Source organism: Nicotiana tabacum, chromosome 11 (assembly GCF_000715075.1).
Source record: "Nicotiana tabacum cultivar K326 chromosome 11, ASM71507v2, whole genome shotgun sequence".
In the NCBI taxonomy this organism is placed as follows: Eukaryota; Viridiplantae; Streptophyta; class Magnoliopsida; order Solanales; family Solanaceae; genus Nicotiana; species Nicotiana tabacum.
The window spans coordinates 33,969,132-33,975,851 of NC_134090.1; the positions used below are offsets into that span (position 1 = coordinate 33,969,132).

Consider the following 6,720-nt stretch of genomic DNA (forward strand, 5'->3'; position numbering starts at 1 on the left):
TTACACATATTATGTTGACATGATGACACATATTACGTAAAAAGCTAAAGCAGGGATTTGGTTTAGTGCACAGAATCTACAGGATTACTTAAAAAAAGAGCTAGTGGAAAAGCTAAAAGGGTTGTAATAAATATTGAAAGGGAAGATATGGTTTCAAGTTTTTACTACCATGCAAACAGGAACTATTTTCCACTTGATTTTATCTGATTTGACTGGGTTATAATCCTAATAATTTGTAACGCATGGGGTCCAAATATGTGTGAATTTAAATTAACAAACAAGCAAATATGTGATCCTATATGGGACTGATCTCAGGTGAAATCTCAAACTTGTTGAACTAGTATGCTTAATAGACGAGCTTACGAGGAGATGTGATAAAATGAGAATTACACGAAGCATTAGTATGCAATAGTAGGAGCTTATTATTTCAGTTAGTTAGTAGTAAATATGTGAACACGTGGAATGTTAGTTAGGTGGTTAGTGGAAGTGAGCTTTCTATATATGTATTGTTAGCTCCATGTAACAGTACACATTTTCATTTTTTCTCTCAATACAATACTCTACTTCTTCTCTTCTCTCTCAAGTTCAGTTATGGCATTATCAGATTAGGGTCTCCATTATTGATTCATTCAAGTTTCATCATGATATCATAGCAGTAAAAACGTGATTGCGAGTTGAAATCGTTGTCCTATTTAAATTCACAGCAATCTCAATGGCGGCGAAAGCTGATCTCAACCATTGTTTCTTCAGTCATCGGACACCTCCAATCATCTCAATTTAATTGACTGGTTCAGAAAACTATTCCACATGGAGTCGTGCGATGGAGATCAAGCTATTAGGAAAGTGTAAACATGTAATTTTTAACCCTCCCCGAGATTTTATATATTTTTAGCGTTTAAATGTTAAGTTTAGGTTTAATATCGTTATTTTAAATAGTCTTGACTCTTTTACTTTATTTTATCATTAAAAAATAAAAATTACAAAAAATATTTTTCATCTTTAGTTTAAAGTCAATTAGTATATTTAAATTTATAGTACTTTAATTTTACCTTGGCTGTAGCCTATTCTTCCTATTTTTTACTTTATTATAACATTTGAAAATACAAAAATTAGTTTCACTTTTAGTATTTAGTTTTATATTAGTTTATTTTAATTAAGGTTGATTTTTACACTTTATAGATACATTATATTATTTGGTCTCCTTAGCCTAAATTCAAACCCAAAAGACATGGTCCAACCCAATTTCCTAAGTCCAAGCCCATTTACCCTTTCCTCTCTTATATACTCCCTCTGTTTCATATTATATGAGGTAGTTTGACTCGGTACGGAGTTTAAGAAAAAATAAGAAGGCTTTTGAAACTTGTGGTCTTAAAAGCTTAAGGTGTAAAAGGTTTATGGGGCCATGACATTTATGTGACTATAAAAGTTTTTCATTAAGGGTAAATGGTAAAATGAAAGAGTTTAAAGTTGAATTATTTCCAAATTTAGAAATGCATCATTTGTTTTGGAACAGACTAAAAAGGAAAGTACCTCATTTATTATAAAACGGAGGGAGTACCAATGAAAAATAACCTAAAAAAAGACTAACACCTTGACTTAACTCTAGGGACAACCTAAAAAAAGGGCGAAAACAGAAAGGCCAGCCGTTTCCATCGGAAGAGAAGTTTCATCTTCTCTTTCAAAAAAAAATGAACAGACCTAGAACCTTAGTCTTGAAGCAGCCGCGGAACCCAAGAGACCACCCCCCCTACGTCATTCTTTTTCAACCTTCGATCTCGCCAGAAAACGAACAACAACTAACACATACACAACACACACAATAAAAATGAGACTCCATTTCTGAAAATCGGCAGCAACGACTTTCTTCTTCATCATCCTCGACTCAGCTCGCTGGAACAACCACGAACCAGACTTCCTCCTTCACCTCCATCGCCGTCTCAACTCCACAAAAACACCACCTGAAGCCACAACAAAACAGTTCTAAAATACAGCCAAACAACCTCCAAAAGCTCTCCAAACACGACCGAAAATACAAGAGTTTTAGTCGAGGTTCAAAGCTCCGTCGAAGTTCTAGGTGTCATTTTCGGTTGTGGTTACTTCACGTAAAAGTCCAGCAGATATCTGTTCTTGTTGAGTTGAAGAATATTTAGCTATTGAAAGGTCCATTTCTCGACATTGCTTCCTTATTTCATTGACGTTATATGCTTGTTGATTCTTGGGATTGATTATTGAGTTGTTTGTTTATTCTACGTGATTAGGTGTTATGAATGCTTCATGTGTTATATAATTTTTCATGATTTGAGTTGGTACTGTTTATTTATTATGAATGATTAGGTGTTTTGATGTGAATAATTGAAGTTAGGTATTATGTGAATAATTGAAGTTAGGTATTTTTCATGTGAATAATTATTGTGAATGATTAGGTATTATGAATAATTGAAGTTTTGTTTGGTTTAGTGATCGTTTCAGTGCTCTTAAACTATTGTTGCTTCTGTTCTATGTTTGTGATCCCCTTTGGAAACTTGGGACTTATTTCCTTTAGCTTGCTTTGTTGTGAGAAGGAGTTTGAGCTGACGTTAAAAGAATATCCTTTCAATATTAGGTCCGATTGTAAAGTAGCCAGTTTAACACTGTTCACTAATGATGTGGGGATCAGATTTGAACAATTTACAAAAATGAAGATGTGAATGGAATTTGGGGCCGATTGTTTTTCAATTAAATCTTATGGATTTGGTGTTCTGTTAAGTTGACCCATTTTTCTATATTTTATATTCTTAATTCGTAGCCTCACCCTAATCTTAAAGTAGTTTAGGAAAGTAACTTGTGAATATCGTAGCTTGCTTTAGGCGCGATTAGTAATAATGAATTATCGTGACTATGAGTACGGTTTTTGCGACATGGTTATGATACGTAATTTCCAAATCCGGGTGCATATTTCATGTGACACAGCCATAACTTCTAATAATGTTAATAAATTAAATATGTTGTAGATCATGGATACGGTTCCCGTGACACGATTCACAATGTGTACCAAACCAACAAGTGTACGACAATCGTAACTTGTTCCAGAATACTTTCATAAATAATTAAAAGCGGTCAAAGTTTAAAAATACACAATAGGTATAAAATATGTAATTACTCAGATAATTAGGCCAATAACAATAGTTGAGCGACCGTAATAAAACCACGGAATTCGGGAATGCCTAACACCTTCTCCCGGGTTAACAGAATTCCTTACCCGGATTTGTGACAACCTGGCCGGTCGTCTTAAGAATTAACGCCCTGATCCCCTATTAACTGCTTTTCCCAAGTTTATTTCTGCTATTTTGATTTGCCGTGATGGTCGATTTTGAGTTTCGGAGAGTTTTGGGACACTTAGTCCCTAAATGAGAGCTTAAGTGCTGGATAGTTGACCGTAGTCGGAACTGTGTGAATACGGACTCGGAATGGAAATCCGATGGTTCTGTTAGCTCCGTTGGGTGATTTCAGGGTTAGGAGCGTGTTCGGAGTGTGTTTTGGAGGTCTGTAGCTAATTTAGGCTTGAAATGCCAGAAGTTGAATTTTTGAAGTTCCGGTTCGATAGGGAGATTTTGATCCGAGGGTCGGAATGGAATTCCAAGAGTTGCAGTAGTTCTGTCATATCATTTGGGATGTGTTTGCAAAATTTCAGGTTATTCGGACGAGGTTTGGTAGACTTTTTGATCGAAAGTGTGTTTTTAGAGTTTTTGGAATTTTAAGCTTAAATCCGATGAAAAATAGGCATTTTGATGTTGTTTTGAGCGTTCCAAAGGTTGGAACAAGTTTGAATGATATTTTAGGATTGGTTGGCAGGTTTGGTTGAGGTCCCGGGGGCCTCGAGTGTGTTTCGGATGCTCAACGAATCATTTTTGGAACTTAGGAAATTGCAAAAAATGTTGTAGCAATCAGTTCTGGTTTCCTTCATCACGTTTGTGAGTGGGTTCTCGCGTTCGCGAAGAGGAGATGGGACTGGGGGAAAAGTTTGGCCTTAACGTTCGCGAGAGGGCCTCCGCATTCGCGAATAGGCTGGATGGTTGTGTTATGTGTTCGTGATTGGGCTTCGCGTTCACAGAAGAGGAAATGGCCCAGTGGAGTTTTGTGCATCACGTTCGCGAAGGTTCGTCTGTGCAAGGCATCGCGTTCGCGGAGTGAGAGACGCGTTCGCGAAGAAGGAAAAATGGTCAAAGTTATTTTATGCTTCGTGAACGCGAGGCTTTGACCGCGTTCGCGAAGAAGGAATTTTCTGGGCAGATATAAGATTTCAAAATCGAGGGCTTTATCCATTTTTATCAAAACTTAAGCTTGGGAGCTCGGATTTGAGCGAGATTTTGAGGTATTTTCAAAGATATCGATTGAGTAACGATTCTTAACTCATTTTTGCTTGTAACCCATTATTTTAAACATGAATTCATCCTTTAATTTTGAAATTTGTATGAAAATTTGGGGAAAAGTTCTTAGGCAAAGAATTGTGTTTTGATTGGGGATTTGAAATCGGATTTGGACAATTTTTAAACTCGTAAGAGTGTGAGGATTCTGAAACTATAAATTTTACCCAATTCCGAGACGTGGGCCGAGGGGCATTTTGGTCATTTTACATAATTTTACGTTTTAGCTTAGAATTTAATTGTAGAATCAGTTGCTTGAAGTGTTATTTACGTTATGCGATTGAATTGAATAGATTTGGGTCATTTGGAGTCGAGTACTCGTGGCAAGAGAGTGGTTTCGGGTTGACTTTGAGCTGGTTCGAGGTAAGTGGCTTGTCTAACCTTGTGGGGGGGGGGGACCTTCCCCTTAGGATTGGTATGTTTGGTAATTGAAATGCCTTGTACGTGAGGCGACGAGTGCGTACTTGTGCTAATTGTTGGAAATCCGATTTTCTTTAAGTAAATACTAGCATGTTTCCTATCCTGTTTCTATTACTTGCACTATTAAGCCTATTGTTAGGTTAGGAAAGCATGTCTAAGTGACTTAATTGCTTTATTTGATTCAACCTGCCTTACTTGAATTCTGTGCAGCATGCTAGGCTAGAATCACTTATTGCCTTAATATGAAAATTTGCCATTTCTGTATATCTTCTTGCTGCTGCTGTGTATTTACATTGGGACTACGGATGTGGGATTCCGGTAGCTCCCCCTTGTCTGTTTACTTTGGGACTATATGTTAGATTCCCGATAGACCCCCCTACACATTTACTTTGGGACTGCAGGTTAGATTCCCGATAGATCGCCCTGTACAGTTATATGGAACTATGGGAATGCACCCGGTAGATTCCCCCAGTACTGGGTAATTACATTTAGGACTACCAATCGGGATTCCGGTAGATCCTCGCGCATTGATAGTTGGACTACGGGACGAGATCCCGAGAAATCCTTCGGACATATATATGATGGACTACGGGACGGTATCCCGGGAGATCTACTGGACAGTTGTAATTGGGACTACAGGACGGTATCCTAGAAGGTGCCCCGATTGTTATCTCTGTGTTGAGCTGTATTTCTTTCCGTGGCTTGTTTTGTCTTTATTCCAATTGTTGTTGTTCTGTCAATTCTATGCTATTTCTTACTATTGCACTTATTTATATTGTTTTATTCCACACTGTTAACCCTTATATTGTATTTAATCTCAGTAGCGCCCTGACCTTCCTCGTCACTACCCAACCGAGGTTAGGCTTGACACTTACTGAGTACCGCTATGGTGTACTCATGCCTCTTTTGTGCATATTTTTCATGTGCAGATCCAGGTACTTCTACTCAGGCCTACTATCCTTGAGGGAGACGACTACTTAGAGACTTCGAGGTACATTTCCCACGTCTGCAGACCAAGGAGTCCCTTTCTGTTCATGCTTTCTAGTATTTAGCCATTCTGTACTTTCTATTCTTATTAGACAATTTCGGAGTTAGAGCTATGTAGTATTTCTTTTTCTTAGCTTGTGATTCGTGGGTTTCCGGGTCTTGGATTTGGATATTGGTTTTTAGATTTATATATATGGTGTACGCCGAGTGGCACATTTAAACACTGTTATTGCCTTATTTCTATTTTTAAATTATTTTACTTCTGCAAGTTTTGGTTATCTTCCGCAAGTGTAGGCTTACCTAGTCGTAGAGACTAGGTGCCATCACGATGGTTCACGAAGGGCGAACCGGGGTCGTGACAAAACTTCTTCGATTCGGGATTTTAAACTGGTGACTTGGGACACCATAAATTATCCCAAGTGGTGATTCTGAACTTAAATAAATAATCCCATTTCGATTAATGTCACTTTAATTGGAAAAACTCCCATCCCTTTCGGGTAGAAAAAGGATGTGTGACAGCTCTGGCGACTCTGCTGGGGATCGAACCCAGAATCTTTGATTCAGGGTTCAAGAATTCTAGCTTAGAATAATTGTTATATTTGACTTCTGTTTATTATCTGACTTTTATTACATGCTTGGGCCTAATGTGCTAAATGTCGTTTTTTACCGCTTTGATATTATTTGAACTGTATATAAACTGTTGCAAAACCCTTCTCTTCTAATCTTCTAGGAGGTTCACGCTGGCATGACTTATTTTCTGTTAGTGTCATATCCCAATTTAGAATGAGGTTTAGGCAAATTGCAAAGCCGGATGATCTTCTGGTTACTGGTACGCTGCCCCTCTCGGCTCGAGTTGTCCACTCGGGTAAGCCAGGTCTAGAACAATACACCCAAGTTTTAAACCTAGAAT

General features: G+C 37.8%; 1 long non-coding RNA gene across 1 annotated transcript; it reads left to right on the top strand.

Moving 5' to 3' along the window:
• Positions 1-350: 350 nt before the first annotated feature.
• LOC107829887 (uncharacterized) lies at positions 351-6,047 on the top strand. The gene is made up of 2 exons (XR_001658033.2): positions 351-2,160; positions 5,753-6,047. It is a non-coding gene; the product is annotated as an uncharacterized LOC107829887 (long non-coding RNA).
• The last annotated feature ends 673 nt before the right edge of the window (positions 6,048-6,720 follow it).